Here is a 25,912-nt window from a genome sequence, read left to right as displayed (position 1 = left end):
CTGGAACCGAACCCGCAATATCTCTGAGGTATGCCTGTATTATTTATATGCCAGCTATTTGCACATCTGTTATGTGACTGTGTGGGAAATGTTTGTTAAAATGCCATTAAGTTCTGGAGTTCAGAGTGGATGAAGGAATATTGGCTAGAAATGGATGAAAAAGGGAATGATATCTGGTATGCAAATGATAGGGTGAAGGTTGGGAAAGAAAAAGGGGGCAAAGGAGGAGATTCTATTAAAGGGAATTTCCCAGTTTTGGTAAGTACTTGTTTGGGATCCTGATTCTTTTTTTAAAAGCTGTAACACTTTAGAAGCTGCTTTAAGGTAGCTTGAAAACCTGAGCTGCAACAGAGGCAGTTATTACAGAAGGGGGAGGCAAGCAGGATGGGGAGTGATGGCAGTGGACCAGCAGCCTGGACTGCAGTGAGGGCCTCCCCACCTATCACCAGAGCTGTACTTTCTCCAGTTGGTAGTAGAGCCCCTGGAAACTGTGCATCTTAGGCCTAGCATCTGATGAAGTAGTTTGTTGTCTACCAAAAGGTTGTGTCCCTCTGAAGCAGTTGGTCTCTAAGATGCTGTCTTGCCCTACTTTCTGCCTGACTTCAGACTAACATGGCACCACCTCTGACTTGCATGCAACACTCCTTTTAGCACATCTGCATACATTATTGGCGTTTTTATAGAAATACTATACTGTTGACTCATATTAAGCTTCTGATTTACTTGGAACCTGTTTTCTACCCAAATGCTCTTTGCACACTGGGACAGAGTAAACACCCACTGAGCAAACCTGAAGCATGCCTAGATCACAGAGGCCCTTTGCAGTTTTCCGCAAACTGAATCACCCACTTGCATTATTTCTTGTGCTTTCTGCACCTGTGGGGGGAAGGGAGGGAGCAGGATAGCATTTGCCATGAAATTTTTACATGCAGCACAGCCTGAAAATTGGAAGGAATGGTTCCCACTCCTGCCATAATTCTAACATATTGCTGCTATACTAGGAGCCCTAAACATTAACAATGCTCATGGTAGCACAAAGCATCACATTCATGTCACAGTCCAAGAGGTGAGTTACAGTTGCTGCAGGACTTGTATGCATTTCAATCTTCAGGTGTAACATTGCACTGACAGAGATTCAGCGCACACAGTGCTGGCCCAGCCTGCCCCTGGGGCAGTACCTGCACACCTCTGCAAAAGCTGCAGGGCTTGCGTTGGGATGGAGATCTGCCTGCCAAGGCAATGCTAACAGCTGTGGAGGTGTGAAATGCTGACACACCAGCTGCCAGAACCATTTACATCAGCAAGATTGGTCTCTTAGGACAATAATGGATGTAGGACAAATGATGATGGGGAGCTGAAAGTGCTATTACTCATTATTGAGATTTTGGATTACTCTCTGGCCAGTGCTAAAACAGTGAAGCCGGCAGCCAGTGGACAAGCCCTCAGTAACCTCTGCCACTGAACTAAAAGCTTTCGGAGGACGAACAGAAGTGCTATAAATCTTGGGGGTGACATTAAACATTTGTCACAGAAACACTTAGGCCTTATTTTAATCTCTTCCTTTCAGAGAGTTCATCATAACAAATAACTGGGTGACTTAACCCTTGCCAGCAAAAACCCCTTCCCACTCCAAATGGAAACAACAAATGGCCCCTAATAGAATGGATGGGCCTGTTGATTGGCAACTCTCATACGCTGTGTGGTCCCAGAGCCCCTTCTAAATGGATACAGGCCCTGCAGTGTTTACACGTGCAGCCTATTATTGCAATGGCACCAAGGCCTGCAAATGTTTTAACTTGGAATTTTTTTTGTTCCCATCCATTAATCTTCCTCAGTGCTTGGAAGGAAAGTAAATTATTTACACTGTGGACATTATGGGGGATTGTTCGTGCATTAACGTTTCATTTGGGAGTGTTAAATCTGTCTTTCCTGGTAAGTTAGGGATTGGTTTTGTCTGGTGACTTGTCCGAAGATGAATCCCAGCCAAGAAGCAAAGCTGTGCCTGAATGTTCCTCTGCTCAGACATTTCCTTGTTCACCTTTTCAAGATGGAAAGCAGAAGGATTCATGCAGTGAAATAAGTGGAGTAGCTATGAAGAATAGCATTATAAAATGTAATTTTTAAGCTGTAGACTTCTGTAGCCATGTAAGACAGACCTAAACAAATCCCAGCTAGTAAAGCCTCTGCTCAAAGTTTAACAAGGCAGCTGGATGCATGGGGCAGCAGCGTCTTCTGGCTGCCACTGTGCTGTTGGTGTGATCACACGACTCAGGAGGCAGCTACTGTTTTTCTTCCGAGATCTCAAAGCGCCATCCATAGAGCAATGACCCTGAGTGCGGTTTGTAAGAGCTGCCAAACCTAGTTTTAAAGAAGTAAAGAGGAAAAAGGTGAGTAGTTAATCCTTGTACTTCCACAGCATCTTACATCCATGTGGACATCTGATGGGATTTGGGAACTTTGGCCAAAGCCTGTTTGGAAGGTGAGTTGTCTCTGCTGAACAATGGAAAGGCCAAGGCACAGAGAGAGTCACTGACTTATTCCAAGACCAAACAGCGAAATACATAGGACAACCAGGAAGAGGTCCATTGACTCCTATTGCTATGTCTTTGCCTCAGAAGCAGTTTGCACCACAGTCTTAAATAAGGAAAGTGTAAGAGAGCTAGAGCTCCACCCTAGCCCTGGACACGGTGGCACGGCAGGGGAGTCTCATAGTAAAAGTTCTCGCTGGAGAGAAATCATGCAGCACTGAGTATGACCTGTTCGGTGTAATCATTTCTAGTGGAACAGAAGTCTTGCTAGGGATTGACAGAGGTAACTGTTCAAACTGTTGCACTTCCCATCCAGCAATGTCCCTGTTTGTGAACAACAGTTTTTTCAACAACCCCAAAACCTTCTCCACTTTTCATTGCTGAATTTTCTATATTGCTATACCCCAACAGGTCCTTTTTCTCCCCTGTGGATTCCTCCTGAAACCCAGCCATCTTCCCTCATGTGATTTATAGTGCCCAGGCCTCTGATAATACAAAATTGAAGGACTGTGCTTACCTGACCAGCTGAGAGGATCACATCTTAAGTATTAGAGATGATCTAGGCCAAAACTGTGCATCCAAACTCTGCTTCCAAGTTTTGTGGTGATTCAGATGTGGATATAAACTTTGGGGTTGACTCTAATCCGTGTAGACACCATCACCAATGTCCTGGAACAAACACCCCTAAATGCTGGACAATGTAGGTCTGGAGCTATACTTTGTGACTCTGGCCCATCTTCCAAGCTGGCCTTTTGTGAACATTGCCAGGTTTATCACACCCATTAACAGATGTTAAAATCTAAGATATGAATGAGCTTAAATCTGCTTAACTTCTGGCTGAGGAAGGAACATCTCAGGCAAATCCTATTCTCAGTTACACCATCAGAAACTCCCTGAAATCAGTGGCTTTTTCATGGTGGAACTAACAGGAGATGATGTGGAAGGCCAGGGCCAGAAAAGCTGTACCTAAGTTACTCCTTTCCTTGGAGCATGACTGTCAGCTGCACATGCAGCCCATGTGAAAGTTTAGTTTAGGCCCTGAACCATGTAAAATTAGATCAGATAATTAAGTTCAATTTTAGGATTATGAGTGGCCTTGCTATCAGAGATGAAGGGGCGTGGAGGCTCTTCCCCTAAGATAAATGATATGTCTTACAGCTGGCAGCTGGACAAGCACTGAACGGAGCAGCCACTTTACCGTGAAAAAAATCTCACTGTTCTTGTAAATTAATTATGCCAGTTACAAGAACTTGCAAATAGGTGGTAAATGTGGGTATGATTCACTCGCAGATATCAACATGCCTGTGAGGACTATATTTTGATTCTAACCAAACTAAAATATAAAATAAGGAAATGAAACCCCAGAAACTTCTTTCAAGCCAGATGGAGTGGATTAGAAGACAAACTCACCCTGACTTAGCCAAATAAATTGTTAAAGAGTCCCCTGAGGCTCTGAGTCTAAGTCTAGACTGTACCCTTCAATAACTGGTCATTAGCAAGCCATTATGATTACAAGAAGGGAATGGACCAACTCCTTGGAGTTGAGAACTGAGATTTAGGACTCCTAGGGCTCTATTTTGAGCTCTGTTGTGTAACTTTGGAAAAAATACTTTACTTCTCTAAACCAACTAACCCATCTCTAGGATTGGTTTGGCACCACAAGACCGGCCACCGAGGCTTGCTGTAAGTATATTAATGTTTGTGAAGTTCTTTGAGATCTGCAGATGAAAGGTGCTAGATAAGTGCAAAGTGTTATTACTGTATGTTTAAAAGATACTTGACCCCATCCCTCAATATTAATGCATCCTTGTAGAGTTTCACCTCACAAACAAATGGCAAACACTCTGAAATATTGATGTTAATATTGGTATTTCATTCTCCAGAGAGCAACGATTTGAGGAGCCAATTGAAAAACAAAGAGGTTATAGAAACAGCTAGAGTAGGAAAGCCTGAAGTTCAGTCCATTGCAGTGGTTTTGACCAGAGAAGATGAGTCTGTTAATGGAAATATTGATTGTCTCAGAGGTTCAGTGCTGCCAACCAACCTACACATATGGTACCAGTTTTATTGATATATGAATAAGATTAAACATGACACCTGTGTCAAGCTAATCCCTAGGTACCATTTAACTAACACTTAAAGCAGCTGCTTTTGAAAGATTACCTTCAGGCACAGGCCACCCAAGCAGAACAATATCATCACCTTAAGTACTTTCCCAGTTACCGACAAATGGGAATTCTTGCCTTGTAGCAACATAATTAAACAATATTAGTGAAAGTCAAACAGTGGGGCATTTGGTGCCTGAATTTTCTCTCTGGCTGTGTGGTGCCTTCACATCTCTTGCTGCAATCTCAAGGCTTTGGGGACTCTAGTTTCTAAGAGTTTCTTTTCAAGTTTGGCGCTCTGAGAGAGCAGGTTGCATGCTCCTAGGTGACATTACTTCAAACTTGAAATAGTATTTTTAGGATACTTAAAAATTTAGAATATTTTCTGAATTGGTTCATGCAGCTCTACTTCAAAATACAGTACTTCTCCTATGAGAACAAGGCAGAATTTCATTGAATAGAGAGGACAAGGCTGGGAGGGACACCCTAGAGTTGGAAAGAGCTGAACTGCTTCAGAAATGAGCAGGTAGCTCTGAACAGTGTCCTGTCTGTAGGTAGGTGGTTAATTATTGTAACTGCACATTCCTTTTTTTCCCTTTATCCTTGGATATTTTCTGCTTAATTTTTTTTTATCTGTGGGTTAGATATTTCCAAAGTTAACCACAAATTAGTGCTGCCCTCCCGAGCATGGAGTAATTAGCCTGACGAAGGGGTTTTGACCCCGAAAGCTTGCTTAAAAATTGTTCTCCAACTATTTAAGTTGGTCTAATAAAAGATATCAGATTCACCCAAAGAACCTTGTCTTCATAAAGCTCAGGTATTCAGGAGAGTGAATACATGCAAAGATAACCTTTTCTAGCACAAAGGCAAGGCATTCACCAGGTTTTGAAGGAGATACTACAATACTCACACTGGGTCAGCTCCTCAGCTTCTGTGTATGAGTGGAGATCTTTGATGTCCAACTTTCATGGGCAAAAATATAGAGTACATGAGTCCAAAGTGCCATTAAGTTAATAGTTTCATCTCTGTGCCTACCATCTATTTACCCAAGTGATCTATCTGTAGCCACCCCTTCCTCTTCTGCACTGGCCTATCTCCTGGTAAAAGGGTGACTAAAGTAATGATTTATGGATGTATTTCAAGGAACAGAATAACCATGATGATTGCCTATTACCAGTTCTACTATGAAGAGGTCAGTTACTCCTAAGTGGTCACTCACACATTCTCCTCCCTTATATGGCTAAGTATCTTGGAAATGCAAATTGTGTCAATCATTAACTAAACCCCAGCCTTGAAAACAGATTCAGGTGAGTAGAAATCTGAGTACTGTGAGTCTTATAGATTTCAACGGAGCTATTCATTGTTGGCATAGATCTGATGGGATGGACAGTACATAATTACACGTGGTGAGATTTCCAAGCGTGCCTAATGTATTTAGGAGCACGAGGGGGTGGGGGGAGAGAGGCCTTATGAAGAGAAGCTGAGAGCCATGGGACTCTTCAGCCTGGAAAAGCACAGGCTCAGGGATGACCAAGGAGGTGATCCTCCCCCTCTACGCGACGCTGGTCAGGCCACAGCTGGAGTATTGTGTCCAGTTCTGTGCGCCCCATTTCAAGAGGGATGTGGACAACATGGAGAGGGTCCAGAGGAGGGCCACCCGCATGATCCGGGGACAACAGGGCAGACCCTACAGTGAGAGACTGCGGGACCTGAACCTATTCAGCCTCCACAAGAGAAGGCTGAGGGGGGACCTGGTGACCGTCTATAGACTCACTAGGGGGGACCAGAAGGGTTTGGGGGAGACGCTGTTTCCCCTAGCGCCCGCTGGCATAACAAGGAGTAATGGGCACAAGTTGATGGAGAGGAGGTATAGATTGGACATCCGCAAAAACTACTTCACAGTTAGGGCGGCTAGGAACTGGAACCAACTTCCAAGGGAAGTGGTGCTGGCCCCTACCCTGGGGGTCTTTAAGAAGAGGGTGGATGCCTACCTGGCTGGACTCGTTTGAGTCCCGTTTCTTGTTTTGGGGTTTGTTGTTCTCCCGCCCTGGCGGGGGGTCGGGCTAGAAGATCTACTAGGTCCCATCCGACCCTTAATCTATGAAACTATGAAACTATGAAACTATGACTTAGTGGCTACCTATAAGTATATAAGGGGTGTACATCAGGATCTGGGAGAACATCTGTTCACCAGAGCGCCCCAAGGAATGACAAGGTCAAATGGTCACAAACTGCTGCAAGACCGCTTCAGGCTGGACATAAGAAAAAACTTCTTTACTGTCCGAGCCCCCAAGGCCTGGAATAGACTCCCCCCAGAGGTGGTGCAAGCACCTACTCTGGAGTCTTTTAAGAAACATTTGGACACCTATCTTGCTCAGATCCTGTGACCCCAGCTGACTTCCTTCCCCTGGGGCAAGGGGCTGGACTCCATGATCTTCCGAGGTCCCTTCCAGCCCTAATGTCTATGAAATCTATGAAGACTTCCAATGAGTCAAGTTTCATTGACTAACAGTTCAGACAATGAATTATAACACCCTTTGTGCCAGCTGGTGCATTGTGGGGATGGAGCTAATATCAAAAGGGTTTATAGTTATAAATCATTAGGTACTTTTGAAAACCTTTTCCAAAGTTGCTTAGCAGATAAATAACCTTGTGAGCTGCAGAGTAGCAGATGAATACTGAGCAAATCAGAGATGTATTGGTTGCATTATGGCCTCATGAAATTGCTTGAGCTGGCAACACTGAACCACTCCTGGCTTAGAGTTGTGCTTAACAGCACAATCTAGCCTAGTTGAATTGTTGGAGTAAAATAGAAGGCAGTGTAAAACATCTATATAACACCCTAATTGCATCTCCTGCCCCTCTCTCTCTCCAGAAAACTCCTGCCTTTTATCCTCTGCTATTTTTACTGAACACTGAAGTAGGTTGTGACAGTGTCACTGGGTATATGAAGGCATCATCTGCCAATGGCACAACTGATACATTAGGAAACAGTCTACAGCCCCTTCCATCCAAGACTTTGCCAACTATATTTGCAATCCAGTCATGCTTGGACATTATAAACAGGTAACTCTTGCATGTCCTTCTCTCAGACTATCAGGATTTCTTTTCCTAGAATGTCTAATACCCACTGCAATATTTTTCTATTTATTTTTTCTAAAGATATTTCCCTCTCTATATTATTCTGTCAACTGCCTTGGACAGAAACAGCAATGGTTGATGTGTAGGAGAACTTCTACCAAAGGATTAGCTAATATTCCTTGGTGGTTTCTGCCCTGAAAAGGTAAGTGTGATATCTTCATCTTGCAAGCAAAAAGACAGTAGCGGCATTTCAGGGAAGAGTTCCTAGATAGACAATTCTTTAGATTCTGCTGAGAGCAGAGTTAGTGAAGCTCTAGCTGTTTAAGTGCTTATGACTTGCATTGTCACAGTTTCAGTGCTAGGTTAGGTAGCATTCTTTATTCCCTTTTTTCTAGAATAAGAAATTGAGGCTCAGACATTGAATGATTTACCCAAGATTACAGGGTGCATAAAATAAAAATGTCTCTAATAAGAAGAGCTATATTTAGGGTTACAACAAAACATTCAAAACATTACAGTCCTACCATCACTGTTGCTTTTCACCTTGTGTTATCATTTACACAAATCTAAATTGTTGTGAAGTGGGTGTAAAGAACTACCCTTCTGACCCAGCGTCAGAGTCCATGTACTTTTGCTTGGTAAACAAAGTGTGAGGCAAGGAAGAATGGAAGGGGCCCTAAATTGAAGCGGTGGGTTTTAAAAAACACTGCTTTAATTTAGGGCCCTTTAAACCCCCATGTCATTCACACTCCCTTCACTTGCATGCCACTCTGGCAGGGAGGGGAGGGCAAGCTGCCAACGGGCAGAGCAGTTCTGGGGTGGCAGGGGCTGGTGCTTCCCTCCATGGCAGTGACGGCCACCCCGCAGGCGGCACCCGCCTGCAGGCACCGGGCTCAGGTGGTCCCAGGGAGCACCGCAGCCACGGAGGGAAGCAACAGGCCCCTGTGCTGCTCAGGCAGGCTCCAGGGGCAAAAGATCAGGCTCGCTGCTTTTCTTGGGTGGAGCTGCTTTTCTGGGCTGCTGTCAGGCTGCCTGCACAGGCTTCCTGCAGAGCTGCATGGAGCCCGGTGCTTCACTCCATGGCTGTAGGTGCAGCAAACTACAGCTCCTAGAAGGAGTTTCAGTTTTCTGTGCCCCAAGTCATTTAAGGCGCATCACGCCACTGAATTTCCTGCAGCGGCTGGAATTAATGTGCAATACGCCTCCAAGGTGTGAAAACACCGACTCCACTAAAGTGGTGCAAAAGCATTTAACCCACTTTAGAGTGTCGTGCACACATGCCTCTCGTTTCGTCTACATACAGCCATGTCACATGCACCATTTGTAACAGGGACCCCTGCCATGTTACTGAACATACGGGAAAATGAGAATAGCAATTTTAAGGACATGCCTGACTTTGCATATTGACTGAAAGGGGAGGAGCTTAGCAGCCATATAAGCCAGGTTTTTGGGGCTGTGCTAACAGTCTGGCTCTGGCTATGGAGTTGGAAGGGGCTCCTGAGAGGCTTGCAATGTACCAAGGTAGTGAGTGAGCCCAGTGGGGCTGAGCAGCTTTGAGCCCATGGACAGGTTGGAAAGTACCTTGGTGTTTGTGAGACTGCAGGTTTATGTTATGGGAGGATTTTTCTTGCTTGAACCACAAGGCCTGGGGCAGTTGTAGGGGAGTTGAGGAGGCTCCTGAGAGTACTGTGGGAGGGCACGGCACTGCGGGTTCTGCCTAGAGCAGAAGTGGGTGTCAAGAGTAGGTTCAGAGAGGAGGTAAAGTGTATGTTAGTAAAACTAAGCTATCACTGAAAACTGAAAACAGGCTTTTTCACTGTTTTACTGGCTCAGGGAGGACTTCAATAGAGGTGCTAGGCCCTAGGGACTGTTAACTGTGGGCTGGAGGGAGAGTTCTCAGCCCCTATGAAGGATTTTCAGGTGGTCATCTCAGCTGGACGGGACTAGGAGATGCCTCATGGTGAATAGTGCAAGGAAGGGCACCTAAAACACCCCCCGGCTATGTGAGGGCCACCTCCCAAATTAAGTTCTAATAACATCAGAGGGTGGCAGGAAAGATGAGGGAGGGAGTTAAGGTGCCAGAAAAGGAAGCAGGCCAAGGGAGACAATTAGGAGGCAGGGGACTACCCCAGAAATGTTGTGCTTGCTACATATTGCACATGCAAAGTGTAGAATTGGTGTAAATCCATGTTAAGTTCTTACTGGACAGCTTTCCCTTTTGCCATGCACCTCCCATAGAAGTGAGGTCGCATACCTTATGGTCTTGGACCAAGGGAATAGTGCCTTTATAGGTACAGCCCATACTCACATCCTACTGACATGGGACGAAGGGGCACACCTGTTCATAAGTTTTTTTCCCCAGTAATAGACTTGTATACAGACACAAGTCTGCCCATGGAAGTTTGTAGTATAGACACAGCTGAATGCAGATGAAGTCTTAGCTTGAGTTTCCTGGCTTTGGAGTGAATGCCTGCCCCAGGCTGTGTGTATCCAATTTGTTTCTGCCTTTGGTTTATCAAATTTATTCTGAGTCATGTTAAGGTGCATATCCAATCAGAAAGGTCTAGCCCCTCTGTCCTAGGGACTGTTTTTATATTTGGTGTTATTGCTCCCTCCTCCTACACAGCCATCTTGCATCGATCTGCGTAGTCTCAAGGGACACATCCTGTTTAAAGTACCCGCGTGATGGCGATGGCATTGCAGGTTGATTTGATCTCTCTCCTGAGGCTAGACAGGTTGTTAGCCCCTGTCTGGATGTTCTTCTTATTTTAAAAATCCAGTGCACAATTCATATTTTGGATTATGCTTCCCAGCAATAAATAAGATATCCTTCTGTTTGTCACCAGTTCAGAGAATTGGGCCACATGAGAGGCACCTGCACCAGGTCTTTACCTGGTCTGAACTGAGACAACCAGCCACACTGACCTCAGTGAAACTAAGCTGTTTTACATCAGCTGAGGATCTGTTGCAGGTTACACAGCTCTAGCTAATGTTATCGGGTACCATGCAGTTAAAGCATTCACACACTATTGACATCAGGATTGTTTTATCTCTTCTTTGCAATCCCTCCAGCTGTCTGTATTCACCTATTGCCTCACCTCCACATAGGTTGACCTGTACTACAAAGTTTTGCTGATATAACTACTTCAGCTTAGTCGTGTGAAAAAGTCACAGCCTCTAGCTGGTATAACCAGACCAATGAAATCCAGATGTGGTCATAATTATGCTGACAAAAGGGATCTCTTGTTAGCTCAACTTATAAACATTATAAACTTAGAAATAGCCTCAACTTTTTGGGGGTGGTAGTTGTATTGTGACAGAAAAATGTCATCCACAAGAAAATACTTGCCTCTCCACAAGAGGGCCTGCTGGCATTGTATCTGCAGAGGCTCTGTAATACAGGCATGGTCTTAAATTTCAAGCTTTTCGGATCAGGGATTGTCTTTCTGTGCTGTTTTAGTACAATAATATTCTGGCCAAATATGAGGGTTCATAGGGCCTACCGCAATACCAGCAATAAATAAAAACAGCAACACTCTAGAAATCTACCTCCTGGCATCCATGTACATCCTTTGACTTTGACTGCCAATAGTCCGTCATGTATGGAGACTTACAAATTCATTCCAGCAATTTATCTGGTACCAGTCTGTTTTTGATATCATGGTCTCTACTGCTTTAACACCCCTCCTCCATTAACATATCTTTTATGGCTGTTGGGAAAGAGAAAATTAAAGAAAGTGGCACTTACAGGACATCAGTGATATAAAGGGTCCCTTTATCCATGAGACATCTCTGCATTTGGTGTAGTATTTTACTTCTTAAGTTGCCATTTTGTGAGTCCTTAAGTGCAGTGCTGCGCCAGCTAAGTATGGATTTTTAATTAAAGCACCACCCTCCCACACACAACTGTATCTTTGCAGGTAGAGAAAGCCCCTTACTGTCTAGATAGGGGTTTAATGCTACATTTTCTGTTGAAAATTTGCTGTATTAATGGCTTTGAGATGATCATTTTAATGGTCATGTGGCATGGATGCCTGTTATTAACACTTTTTATTGTCATATAAAGGGGTTGCGAGATAGGTGCTGCACCTGTTGTTCAGTATTTTAACACATGATTTTAATCTTTAATTAACAGAGCTCTATGAAAAAATAATGCAGCTCTCAGGAAGTGCAACCTTCCTTGTCTAGGAAGGCAGTGGTTTGGATTCTCAGCTGTGGAGTAGAGATGCACCTGATTTACACCGGTGTAAGTAAGAGAAGGTTTAGACCCCCTCAGTGTTACCTGAGTTAAGAGAGTCTCAGGGGGAGCTCAGGGTCAGAGTGTAACATGAAAGGACCCTGTAGAACAGCAAGGAGCTGGTTTCATATCCATCAGCTGCTGACATGCTCACTCCCATAATTGGTGTGTGAGGTTAAAACATCCCTCAGGTGCTGCCACATGTACCAGGTGCTGTATGTCACCTTGGGCACATCTGGACTAGGAAAATATTGGGAACCATGTTAAATCATGTGCTTTAATGACTCTCATATGGAATGTGCTTTTGTTATTAGTGTTTATACATATTAGCTGTTATGATCCCAGGAGCTATGCTGTTTTATACCAGCTGAGGATCTGGCTTAATGGTCTTTATAACATATCAACACTGCTGTCTGGGGCGGCAGGAATCCAAGGGAAGCACTCCTCTCTACCCTCAACACTTGACAGCAGCAGCTGTCTGCTAGCACTAGAATGTGGATCTTGAGAGCAATATGCTGCTTCAGTGAGGAGCAAAGGCTGCTTTATGGGGCATTTTAGGCTCCATAAAGTGTGTGTAGAAAAAAGCGAAAAATGTACAGTTATACCAATGATGTGCTGAATTTTGCTGTCACCAGATCTGAAGGTGGAGTTAAAATAAAGGTTTTCAAAGTTTAGAAGTACACGTGACTAGCCTTGTAGGCTGGCCAGCTGCAAAAAACCAATATGGAGCCAGGTTGAAATTTCAAATGGCCCTAAAGTTCAAAGGAGTTTGGATACAAGGAGTGTGGAGAAGAGGGACTCCCTGCCTAGCCACAGTGCTAGGTTCCCCACTTGCCTATGGGCACGCCACCAACCTGACTCTCCTGCCATGCCTTGTTCTTAATTAATTAAGGTGGGAGGCTGCCCATTCATGCCCCAATGCCAGGGGGCACTATCTGTGGCTCTGTACCTCCCCTACACCGCAGCCCATGCCTCGCAGATGGCATCCAGCTGACAATATGCTCCTGCCCTACAGCCAGAACAAGCTTATGCCTCATTGTCAGGCCTCAGACCCACACACTCATACCGCCCTCCTCTCACTAGGGCCTCACACACTACACCCTCTCTCACAGGGTCTCTTTCTCATCTCAGCAACTTATACTGCCTTGTTCCCTCTTGGATCAGGCCCCTTAAGCCGTAGGCTTAGCTAGGTCATACCTTGGGTGGCAGACATACTGTCTTTTGGGCCTCTCCTGTGACCCTCACCGGGGTAGTGGCCAGCCAATTACTTGACTGAGTCTAAACTTGCTCTGGCCCCTTCTGGGGGCAATTCTATGTGTATATAAAATGTACTGGGCCCTCAGCCATCTGGTTCTTCTCCCCCTTCACTGGGGCTCCTCATCTCTGCCCCCACACTGGGACTCCACACTGCCCCCTCACTTGGGGCCAAGGGGCTTCACTCCCCGGTGGGCTCAGGTGGCCGTAGCCATGCCTGGCCCCCACTCTCCCTCCTCAGGGTCTCTTGGGGTCTTGCACCCTACAGGGTTCAGGTGGCCTCAGCCGTGCCTGGCCCCCAACTACCTCTGGTGTTCCTTAACCCACCTGAAAGTGAGGGCTGGGGTTAAGGTGCTCCTACCTGCCTTTCACTGGGGTGATAACTGGCCTGGCATTTCCTGGGGGTTCCTGCACCACTGAGAGCCCCACCAGGCCACCCACTCCTGGCAGGGTACAGTTTTAGGTCATGCCCAGGACCAGAAGCCTCCTAGCCATCCCCTACAGCTCCTCCCTTACCTCTAGGATGTTATGGAGCCTTGCAGCCAGGCAATGTTACTGCCTGCCCTGCCACACACCTCCCCCCTTAAAATGGTAACCAGGGGAGGTTTCCCCTGCTGCTGCTCCAAATCAGGCTCCCCTTGGAGCCTGTGAGAGCCCTCAAGTGGCGAGCACCACAAAGGTGCTCTGCCCCGCAACTCCCCCCTTGGAATGAGATCTGGGGGGCTTAACTTGGCTGTCTTCCCTGCTGGGCTCTGCTCCAGCCTACAGCAGCCCCTGCCACTTGGCGAGCACCCCACAGGTGCTCCGCCACAAGGAGCTTGGTTTAGACAGCTCTCTCATTTTATATACAGAATAATACAGATATATTAAATATATTCTATGGAGACAAATTCAACTGCCACAATATTGGGGCTCTCCTTTCATCCACTGCCACCCCGTGGCCCCTAATGATAGTGGAGCATATCTGCATTCAGAGCAGTTACACTCTTGACATCTCCACAGGACTTCCTGTACTGCCTTTATAGTGTTCCCAGGCTTTTGACCATGCTATTGACCTCCTGGTTGTGGAATCTGTACTGCAGCCTTCTCTGCTATCAACTTCATTTACAATTTAATTCTGGCTCATTTTATCCTATTCTTATGACAGACATTTCTGCTCTTTTGATGCCCAAGACTTTGAAAAGCTGGACATTTTATATTAAAATAACATAAATAAATATTTGGCCAAAAGCCACTAAGTTTACTCAGAATAGCTGTATTGCTTTTTCAAAGTAGTACTGAAATACCAGAGGTCTTGAAAGTGAACACAATTATCCAGATGCAAACAAAAAGTGTAAATAATTGTGTTCTGGATCAGGATGCCACTGTGCTGGGTGTTGTACAAACATGGATTGGAAAGAGCTGATAATCTAAGCAAAATACAGAAAATCCTTGAGAAACTTTGAGGATCTGGTTTCATATATTTTATGTGCCCCTTGCAGTAAGGTCAGGGGCTTGCTTTTGGCTTATATTGTTAGTTTAAAGGTAGTAGACCTGGTTTGTCAGCACACAGCACAACTACACCTTCATTTTGCTGTGTGGTTCTGCCCAGTCCTAATTCATCAGTTCATCTTCAGACAAGGGTCTGAATCTCATTGTGTCTAATGGGGCTGAAACGTGTTCATATTAAAGCATGTGCTCTGGTGCTTTGCTGAACAGGGATGGCTTTAAGCATGTACTTCAGTGCATTCTTGGATCAGTGTCCCCACTCTGAGGGAGGTGAGAACCCAGTTCCTGGCCTCCTGTGATCTGCATTCCCTTTGACAACATCACCCTCTTTGAAAAAATATTCAAATTCTCCTGGGGCCATCCAGGGTAAGACTTTAGGCCTCTCTACATAACACATGGTGTTCTGTGGGCAAATATCTTTTTCATTAAAACTGATAGATGACATTTTTTTGCAATATTTACAATTCAAAGCATTCTGATCAAAGTGCTGGAAATTAGGATGTTGACATGGAATAATTAGTCCCCTCAACATTTGCACCAGAAAGGAACTAGCATTCCTTTTTCCCTTTATATACTCGGTGTTAGTTGAAAGCATTTCTACATAGCTGATGTATGTAGATATATTTGCTGACTCTTAATGTCAGCAAATCCCAGTATGATTAGGCCTTGAGGTGACAAAACAAAACCTTGACTGTTACAAGCTAGGTAATTCGGTGCACAGATAAAAACCTAAAAATAAATCCCAGTAGCCTTTTAATGCAGCCGAGCATGGTGCAAAATACATTTTATAGCTGTGAGGTTCCATCAGCAAAGGGGAGAACTATAAAGTCATCTGGGTGGTTATTAAGCTTAGTTGTTTCATTTAAGTTTTTAGTGTGCTGGTAGATTAAAGAAGTTACATGGCAAACCAGTACAAAGAGTGAGAGCAGAACCGGCAGGCCATTTATGAAACAAACAGGGCCAAGTTCCAACCTGCTATGACTTTAATGGGATTGAGCCACACAAAGCTTTGGCCCACATAATTTATGATGGCAGTAAGACTTTCAAGGATCCTAAAGAGAGTAAGTATCCAGCTCTCTTGGACCCTGTACCAGCCTGGCTTCGAACATCCAGTCACGCACCACGCGTCCCCAGATGCTTGGGGTTGTCCGCCTGTCCGTCCCTGTGGTTCCGCCGAGTCGGTGTCTTTGAGCCAGATAGTCTCTCCCCAATCTCTCCTGCCACGACTTTGATCTTATCCCAGTGGTGCGGTTAGACTACTGGCATCTCTCGTGCATAGGACCGTTGGACGACGATCTTCTGCGAGGCTCCACCTCCCCTCTACCTCACCCTTATACCCCACCCTGTTGAAATCTGATGATCTTCAGCCAAGTCCCTCCAACAGTTGAGGCTGCATGCCCTTTACCTAGCAGGCTATATAGTAGTCAGGCCAAAGGCCCACTTAGCCCCCTTACACCTCACAGCTGACTAGCCCTGTCCGTAGCTGTAAACTACCTAGGCTCCTCACCCAGCAACCCCTCCAAAAGTGGGCAACAGAAAAAAACACACAAAAAAATATCACCGATGAAGCAATACAAGATACTAAGGGATGGTCTTCGCCCCCTTCTATCGCCTGCTCCCACCGACTGCCCTACTCCAACCGGCTCCAGCCCCTAAGACCCTTAACAAGCCCTAGACTGGGTCTGGGTCAGCCTGTTAGCTTCTACATTCTCCCCTCCGCTCTTTATCAAGCCTGAGGATTCACCGTACCCCTGGTGATCCCTCTCGGCACGTCTTCCCCATGTCTCCTGGTGGGGTGGCTCTATACAGCTAGTGCCCGTCTTCCGTCGCCCTTCCCACTGACTGTACCCTTCAGCCCCCACCTGGGGTACCTCCTTGAGGCTGTCCGAGCCCTCTGCGGTCCCACCTGGTCTGGCATTCTGGCTTCTGCTGACTCTCCTGGCTCTTTGCAGGTAATTCCGGGTCTCAAGCCCCTCCTGCTCTCTTCTGTCTCTGGGTCTCGGCTCCTGTTCTGAGTAAGGTGCCTCAGCCCTCTTGCCTCCTGCATTGCTGCCGGTGGCATTTTCCTCACAAAGGGCTTCACTCTCTCTGCCTGTGCTGCAGATGCAAATCCCCATGCTCCTCCTGTTCGTGGGGACTCTGGGAGAGATTTCCCTTCTGGTGCTCCTGCTGGTCTCCTCCCCTCTTCCTTGCCAGCGGCTCCTTTTATCTCCGCCAACCGGCTCCTGCAGCTGATGCTATCAGCTGGCTGCAGCTGTATAAAGACGCGGCTAACAAACCGTTTGGGTCCCACCGCCATTTCTGGCTTCGCCACGGCTCCAGCTATAGGTAAAAGTTTTTCTGTTTTCCTTTTTTTTTCCCTTTTTCTTCCCTGGCCACCTCCTGCTCCCAGGGTTCCTCCCTGGCTTCTCGGGGTCTTCCCCCTTGTTTCTCCCTGTGACAGACCCAATGAAATTCTGCTTTCAGAATCCCAACCTATCTACCTACATTAAAGGCATCCTCAAGGGTTGATTCAGGTTACAGTACCTTCTGCCATATACCCCCCAGGGGAAGTCTAGTCATGAGAATCAGTGGGAAGAACTCCTTATGAACATTTCACTGATTCTAATTCATACTTCCACTAAGCCATCTTCAAAATCACTTTATACAATTACTTCTGTGCAAGAAAACTTCCTAAATTAAGCCCTTCCTACATGACCCTACATTTGCCATTATACTCTAGGAGAGTCTTTCTAGTTCCACTGATACTGACCAGTGTGGGATGATGTAATAATATTTAGCCTTGTGCTCTGTGTTCTGCACTTGCTCCTGATTTTCCCAGGAGAAAACCAAGGCATACTAGGTAGCCAAATTAATGATGGTCCTGTAGATGGGTATTCTGTGCTCCTATATATCCATAATATTCTAAATTGAAACTCCTAATGACAAGGACACCTTTCTACCAGGCTAATGCACAGAGGGATAGATGGGCATGGTGGCACATGGCCAATCACACCCCAAAGCTCACCACGGCCAAGGATAACAAGGGAGAAAGCCGTGAGCTCTATCTTTTGCTAACTGGCATCTTGTAGCGAACCACTGGCAAAAGGCCAGCAAAATATAGGCCCACTGTATGAGTGTGAATAGCTCCCATTGGAAAAGCTTTCAAGGTCTTTTTCCATTACCATCACCATCACCATAAGCTGTGCACATTCCAGTGGTGCATTAAATGACATGACTAACATGCCATGGTGTTCATTTGTCCTTTCATTGACTGTGTGCAAAGTTGTGCTCTGTTTGGTAGAGTTAGATTTTTTTTAATGTCTATAATACTGCTGTGTGCTGGTGTTATAGAAGACAAGATTGAAATGCACCTTATAGTTGGAGTAGACGGTCCTGAGAAAAAGTGCTGGTCTTTGTTTCTAGGGCAAGATTGTACTTGAGTTATAAATGAGCAAAGTCTTTGCTTGGATTTACCTTAGAAACTCCACCTTGGCTGCCACATTATTACACCACAGGGTAGTACTTCTACATGGAAAGCAATGGAGTTGGTCAAAAGAGAGAAAAGAATCTTTCTCTGAATTTTTTTTAATTATAAATTTGAAATCTATTGCGGGGGCGGGGGGGAATCTGCTTTGATCAAACATCAGTCTGTTTCAAAAGACATCCTGGGTCTTTCCCAGTTTTCTTCAATGGGTATCAGAAAAAACTTCCACAAATATTTTCTCCAGAATCATCAGGAAGTTCCTCCAGGTAGGTTGTAAGTGCTAGGCCTAAGTGACTTGACAATATTACTTAAGTATTGTAACCAGGCACCAACCACCATCCTAGTGAAATAAGAGCTTACTCAGGACATGTATGTAATGCCTTTGGAAGTACACTCTTCACTTTCTTTTCTTTTTTCTTCCTTATTTAAAACACACTCACGCACACCATTGATCCTCAATCCAGAGACACAAGCAGCCAGGATTTTAATGTCACACTTTACTGCTATGTAATCAGACTGAACATCTGAAATCAATATTTTTTCATAACTGACCTTTCCAGAATAATGATCTATAGCTACACAGCTTCACAGACACTCATTTCCAATAGAAGGACTAACCATTCAGACTACTCTTTAATTGATCTCCCCCCACCTACCCACCCACTGACCCAATGAACTTTTTGTTAAGTTCATAAAGTAGCACTGTAACCACTGATGTACATAATCAAATAAAAAATCAATGCTTTTAATGGGAGAGAAATTGTGCCTCTAACCAATACTGGAGAACTACCTGTACACAAAGGATCCTCTCTAACTTACTGCATTCATTTTCTTCTGCATCATCTCCACTCCCTTACCCCACTACCCAGACACACTAATAAGCCATAATCCTCTGCTTGTGGCATGATATTCATTCCCATAGGAACACATGATGATGTGACAAATAGAGCTTTGTGACCTCTTAGCATGAGCATTAAGGCAAAATGGCTGAGCTATGCATGAGAAATGTCATGTTTATGCAAGTTTATTTTTAATAACTGGCTATCCAGGGTGGTAAGCAGCTGGAAACACGTTATGAGAGTCATTACAATATTTAAACACAAGCAGGGTAATATAGATAAACAGTAACATCAGGCTGAGATTTCAGCTGGGAGGGAAGTTACATTAACCCTTTACAAACTGCAGACAAATATATGCAGAGAACAACTTCCAACCAAGCATCTGTTTGGCTGGCAGTTCAGATATCACAAAGTTTTGAAGTAGGCATGGGACAACTGCATCGCACAAATGTGGAGATCATCATGGCAAACCTTGTGCCCTTTCACACCACGTCTGCATTCCTAGTTTTTGTCCAAATCTGGAGGTAGAAGTGCCGAACTATCATTTGATGTAGTCAGTAGTCTTTCTGAGGCATGCTCAGTTTGGGCCAAGGTAAATGGGAGACCCTGGGTGGTGGCAATAGGTAGCAAAAGGTAGTTAGGAGCTGGAAAACCAGGTCTGGTCTGATATTACAGGAAGTCCATGCCCATGTGGAGGAAAGTAGAAGAGCTGGGAAGCTGTCTTGGCTAAACAGGGAACTCATGGTCCTCTTAAAGAAGAAAGAGGCGTACAAACCATGGAAGCTTGGGACATTCCCCAAGGAGGACTATACAACAACGGCCTGCACTTGTAGGGAGCAGATTAGAAAGGCTAAGACAGTGACTTAAATTAATTTAGCAACAGAAATCAAGAACAACAAGAAGTCCTTTAGGTACGTAGGGAACAGGAGGAAAACAAATGGGAGTGTGGGGCCATTGCTCAACGACTCAGGACAGCTAGTTACCGACACTCAGGAGAAAACTGAACTCCTGAATGACTACTTTGCTTAGGTATTTCACTGGGCCAAGGGGAAAATCATTCCAGATAGGGCACAGAATGAGTATTATGGGAATAACTGACTTCCTACTATTGACATTGAACTGGTGTGTGATCAATTAAAAAAATTAGACATATATAAGTCAGCAGGACTGGATGAACTTCATCTGCAGCCCTCATGGGGGTGCAAGCCCCCGACCTTTATGCCAAATGACAGGAGGCTGCTGCTGCCACCTGGAAACAGCACTAGGTGCAGCCCACACCCAGCGCCAGAAAGATTGGTGCTGTCGCTGGCCCTAAGCAGCAGTGGCAGCCTTCTGTCATCCGGAGTGCAGATCTGGGGAACTGCACCCCTGAGAGGTCTGTGGGGCTGTGCCAGACTCCTCCTGGGGGTGTGGGCCCCCAGATCTACATGCTGTTGCTGCTGGCTGGGGCCAGTGGCAGCGCCAATCTTCCCAGAACTCAGCACGGGCTGCAACCAGCACCAGTCCCAGCTGGCAGCAGCAGCTTCCTGTCATCCAGCGTGCAGATCGAGGGCCCGCACCCCCAGGAGGAGTCCAGCACAGCCCCGCAGCCCTCCCAGGGGTGCCGGCCCCTGACCTGCACACTGGATAACAGGAGGCTGCTGTTGCTGGCTGGGACCGGCACTGGGTGCAGCCTGTGCTGAGCACTGGGAAGATTGGTGCTGCCGCTGGCCCCAGCTGACAGTGACAGCATGCTGACATCCTGCGCACAGATCCAGGGGCCCACACCCCTGGGAGGGCTGCGAAGCTGTGCAAGACTCCTCCCAGGGGCACAGGCCCCTGGATCTGCATGCCGGATGACAGGAGGCTACCGCTGCTGGTAGACCGGCACTGAAGCCAAATAAGCCTGGCTTCAAAACTCAAAATGTTTTGAATGCCCTTATTTTGTTTGAAAGCTGTTTCAAAGGCTTTTGTTTCGTTTCAATTTCACTGTTTTGTGCTTGAAACACATCAAAACAGCTTTGAAATGAAACACCCAGCAACATTTTGCATAGCCCTAGTGTCCGGACTGTGGAATAGTCTTCCTCCAGCAGTGATGCAATCGCCTACCCTAGAAATCTTTAAAAGGAGACTGAACAGTCACCTTGCTGAGGTCACCTGCCCCTAGTTGTCTTTCCTCCCTAGTACAGGGAGGCTGGACCTGATGATCTTGCAAGGTCCCTTCCAGCCCCTTATGATCTATGAATCCATTGAAGAATGGCATCAGGGGGGCAAGCAGAGGATGAAAACTGAAGCTGCTTTGTACTTGCTGCCATGTCCCTTGGGCATGCTTTCTCCCATCTCGGGTTCTGCCAGTAGAATCCATCATAGGACCCAGCCTGTACCTAGTGCTGGACCTTCTGGTATTCACTCATCACTAACTATTACTATTAAGGATTTACTTTAAGAAGAATCCTTTAGGCAATATTTATTGACACTAACAAGATTATGTTTATTTCCAAACGATGAGGGGACAAACAGACATGGAAGTATCCCGTACATGTCTCTTAAGCCATCAAAATAAGACTTAGTGTTAGTTAGTCCCTTGCACAGTGCTGAACTTGTCTGTAATGAAGTACAGCCAATTTTTTTGGTCAAGATAATTGCTTTTGAAACCCCATAATCTCTTTCTAACACATACTCAGACTATGAGGCAGCCAACTGCTTTTTTGACACATACTGTTAGAACGAAGCAATGTTGACTAATGTCAGGAGAATGTGCAGGCCAAGGGCCAGATTTTCAGCTGGTGGAAACTGGCATAGCTTTTCAGAGGGATCTCTCTCCTAGAGGCTGGGGACAGGGAGTCGCATGGAGCACCTTTTTTTTCTCTTTTGGCTTAACGTGGCAGGTTCATTAAGCATTTTCAGTTAACATACTATGTGAATTTAGTGCTTCTGAAATTCAGTATAACTAAAATCTAGTCAGGAGCTCTGTAAGTTTCTCCCACTCTTCCACACACCCTGACAGGGTACCTTGACTTTGTTCTGGACAAGGGAGGATCCAGGAGGAGTGCACTGGTATGGTCACATTCTCCTCCTCTTTCCCACCCCCACCATCTTTCAGTTAACACCACAGAAGCAATAGCTGGAGACCTTATGTCCCCAAATCAAGTGAAAATTTCCACCCCTCCCTTCCCTTCCATGCTCAGGAGCACATCTCCTCACTTCCCCACCCAGTCCCCTGACTCCCAGCACTGCCTCTGTTCCTGCTGTCTCCAGCTCCCCCGGGGCTGGGGGAGTTCCAGGGGTGGCAGCAGAAGTGGGCAGGTTTGCCCTTCCTGCCTGATCCCTCCAAGTGTTCCCCACCAGTCCAGGGAGAGGTTCATGAAAGAGGAACCTGCCTACTGTTGTCACTGCTGTTGTACCCAGGCTGGAGCAGGGCAGAAGCAACTTTGAAGCTTCCCCCACTGTCAGGGCAGCTGGGGACAGCAGCGGTGGCAGGTGGGGGAGGGTTTGAAATGGGAGGGGAGATGCTCCTGAATAAGGAAAGGAGGGGAGGAGCTGCGAGTGGAAGTAAGGGAGGACAAAACAAAAAAAAGACCCAGGCTGCTACTTCTGTGGCATGATCTGCCTGTCCCAGTGGGGGCAGGGAGTCTGAGAGCAGGAGGTGCAGCCACCCTTGCAGTGCCAGTCTCTTTTTTTGCACCCCCCTCTACAAAATCCTGAAGCCACCCCTGGTTCTATGATGCAGATTGTACTTTAGTTTCTTTTTCCATTTAATATTTGGCTTCTTTGGGGGCTTTGATGAAGTTCCATCCTAGTGGTGGTTTTACGCAATGGATGCCACTGCATAGAGAAATGGACTGAGTCCACCAGCCTGTTTCATGCAAGCCATCAAACAAACAAATTTCAAGTGGACACCTGAGGTTGAAGGCCATGGTGAACGTATCGGTTTCTTCAGTGCCCACAAGGGGAGCTGTCTACTTCAGTAAAGATCTTAGAGCGTTATTAAGTCAGGAAAAACCCCGTGGAGGTGGGAATTACTGCTGTAGATAATATTGGACTTATGGAGAGAGAAGCCAAGAGACTCAGTTTCTGGCACCAGGCACTCCTGGTGTAAGCACTGGGACACATCATGGATAGAGATAGTCATGGAGAAATTGCACTGAAATTACCGTGAAAAGCATGCACATTTCATTGCAACTGATATAAAGCAAAACATGCCTGGAGAACAGCTCGAGGTAATTAGGGCCTGAATCAACACCCACGGAAGTCAACTGGAGGTTTTTCCTTGATTTCAGTAGGAGTTGGATCAAGTACTTAACACATAATCTGACTAGCACACTTACTTATCATATTGGCCTGCTTTAACATATGGCCTGTGATGCCTGATTCCCTTGGTATTTCCTGTCCCTAGTTTAACCATGATTAAAATGTACTTTCTTTACCAAGGTAAACTTAATGGACCAGATCCTCAGCTAATATTAATTAGCATGGCTTCAGAACTAGCTTGATTTACATGAAATGTAGATTTGATACAACGGGTCACACTCATTTTTAAGTCAATGAGTTACATCAGGGATAAATTTAGTCCAGTGTCAGATAAGGAAATATGTCACAAGGCCAAAACTGCTCTACAGGCTTCTTGAACTCTTTTGTTCTGGTTGAGATTAAAGTTAATGTCACTGTCAATCTGACCAAAGAAGCTCAAATACAAAAAACCTTTTGACTATAATTTAAAAAAAATGACAAAATGACAATAAATTAGTGTCACGCATAGCCAGGCTGTCTCCTTATAAGGAGAGCTACAGCTTTGAACTTCTACTTTCTTGCCATGATGCTGTTGTTCAGAGGATTCTGTTTGACTTCCTAGTCTCTCATCTCCAGCTGATGCTACAGGCAGCTTGTCACTGTCCATGCCACATGCTCTGATGGAAGCAGCAGCAGTGCTGTCTCTGAGAAGTGTCTCTGTGTTAACCTTGGGAAATGCCAGTCAAGCCACATTCTTTCTAGTGACTTGCTTGTTGCTTTGTTTAAAAAAGCAAAAAGCAAAAAAAAAGGCAGCCTTTTTGAGAGGCACTGATGTGATTTGTGTGTTTATGCTGAAAGACAGCTCCGAACGCTCCAGACTTGAAGAGGAAAGTCAGGTAAGAGAAATAATAGGGAGAAAGAGGTCTGACACCAAAAGATGTTAAAGAAAGAAATATCCTTTTTCCTCCCAGCATATCCTATGCTATTCAGCCTAGGGAAAGCAAGGGGCAGTTTGAGGGGCTTTGGAAAGAACTATCTATGAGTGAGGTTATTAAGGTTACAGCACTGCACATATTAGGCTTGATTCTGCTCTTGATTGGATCAGTCTAAATTATGGTTAGTTCTGTTGAAGCTGAGTGAAAAATCAGACCACATCTTCCTATAGGGAAGGAAATGTTTGAAAAAAATAAATGCCACTTAAAAATACAGCCTGGTAAATGCAGGGAAGAAGGAAAATAGTTGAAAGTCCTTGGATCCCAAGTGTAGCTCCCTTTTCTTTTCAGAGACCACCGGGCAAAAGGATGTCTTCACCTTGTTTGCCTTTTCATTGTCCTTTAAGTTGGTTTCTACCACCAAGTAGCTGGCAGTGACAACAGGGACATTTTCCCCATTGGCCATATACTTTAAGGGAAATTTCATCATGCCTGTGTGCAGTTCAGAGAGGGCTCCAGGATTCTTCTGAAAAAGCAGGAAGAAGAGGAGGTTGGCTGGTTTTCAACGGCATTTTTTTCTCCATCCAGGCTAGATAGCAATGTCTTTTCTCAGCTACCATTCATGCTTATCTAGGCTGGAGCCAATAGGAAGGAAAGCCTGAATGCATACTCAGTGAACCTGAGCAAATGGCTGGCAGTGAATAATTCACTGGAGGAATTTAGTGCCATCTCCTTTTCAATTAGGAGGGAAAACATTACAGGTACATACTGAAGAGAGGGAGACAGAGCCAGTGACTGCCAGTACAAAAGGATCAGTTGAGGACTCCAGCAGTCTGACTGTCCAAGACACAAAAGAGAAGCTCCAAAAGGGCATTTATATCCTATAAAAGGACAGCCATGCACTGAGGTGAGTGAATAGTGCTAAGGAAGTCACTGAGGACAGTGCACCATGGAGGTATCAACATGAGGCTATGTCTAGCACCACATCTTTCCTCCACTGTCAGAATGCTCAATTTTTCTTTATACATAGGACCCTTTTGCCTTCCCAAACAGTGGAAATGGAGCCATAATCTTGCTTAGGCCCCTAAGCTCTATAACAATATTTCCGTACGTTAGACCTGCTTTTTATTTGCATGTATATGAACACTGTGGCCCTGGTGCTGGCCCATATTCAGTACCTAGGGATATTGTTTTTCTTCTGTGGCCTAAGATGACCTAAAAGACTGCTATAAAAACTTCCATAAATGGATTCTCAATGAGCAATGGAATGTTTTGTAGGAATCACCCACTGTAGCTTATTTTCCTAGCCTTTGCTTTTAGGTCATGAGCCTTTGCCTCAGGAAGACAGCTCCCATCATGGCATCACAAAGATGGAAAAATCTTCAGTAGGATACTGTACCCACCTAAGCCCAAACAACTGCTCCCGAGTGACTCAGGACCCAAACTCAGGCCCCAGCAACCTTCAGCACTACTGTCTGCTAGGTGCTGTCTCCTAAGGGAAACTCCCACTGCTTCTTGCCATGCCTTGGTCTTAGAAGTAGAAGTGGGAGGCTCCTGTGTGATATGGACTCATTTAGGCACACTCCATATGGACATCCCTTGGGACTCCACCTCCCCTGCACCCCATCCATGCACCAGCCTGTTGATGTTTGCTGCATTGTTGATGGCCTGGGCTCCTACCTGGTCAGGCCTGCCCTCTTACCCTGGCTGGGTTGACTGCCTTCCCTAGGCAGGGCTGGTTGGCTCAATGAGCAGCCACAGGGCTACAGTGGA

This window comes from Gavialis gangeticus, unplaced genomic scaffold, assembly GCF_001723915.1.
Source record: "Gavialis gangeticus isolate Ggan-Ray unplaced genomic scaffold, GavGan_comp1, whole genome shotgun sequence".
In the NCBI taxonomy this organism is placed as follows: domain Eukaryota; kingdom Metazoa; phylum Chordata; order Crocodylia; family Gavialidae; genus Gavialis; species Gavialis gangeticus.
Note: the sequence above shows the minus strand (reverse complement) of the source record.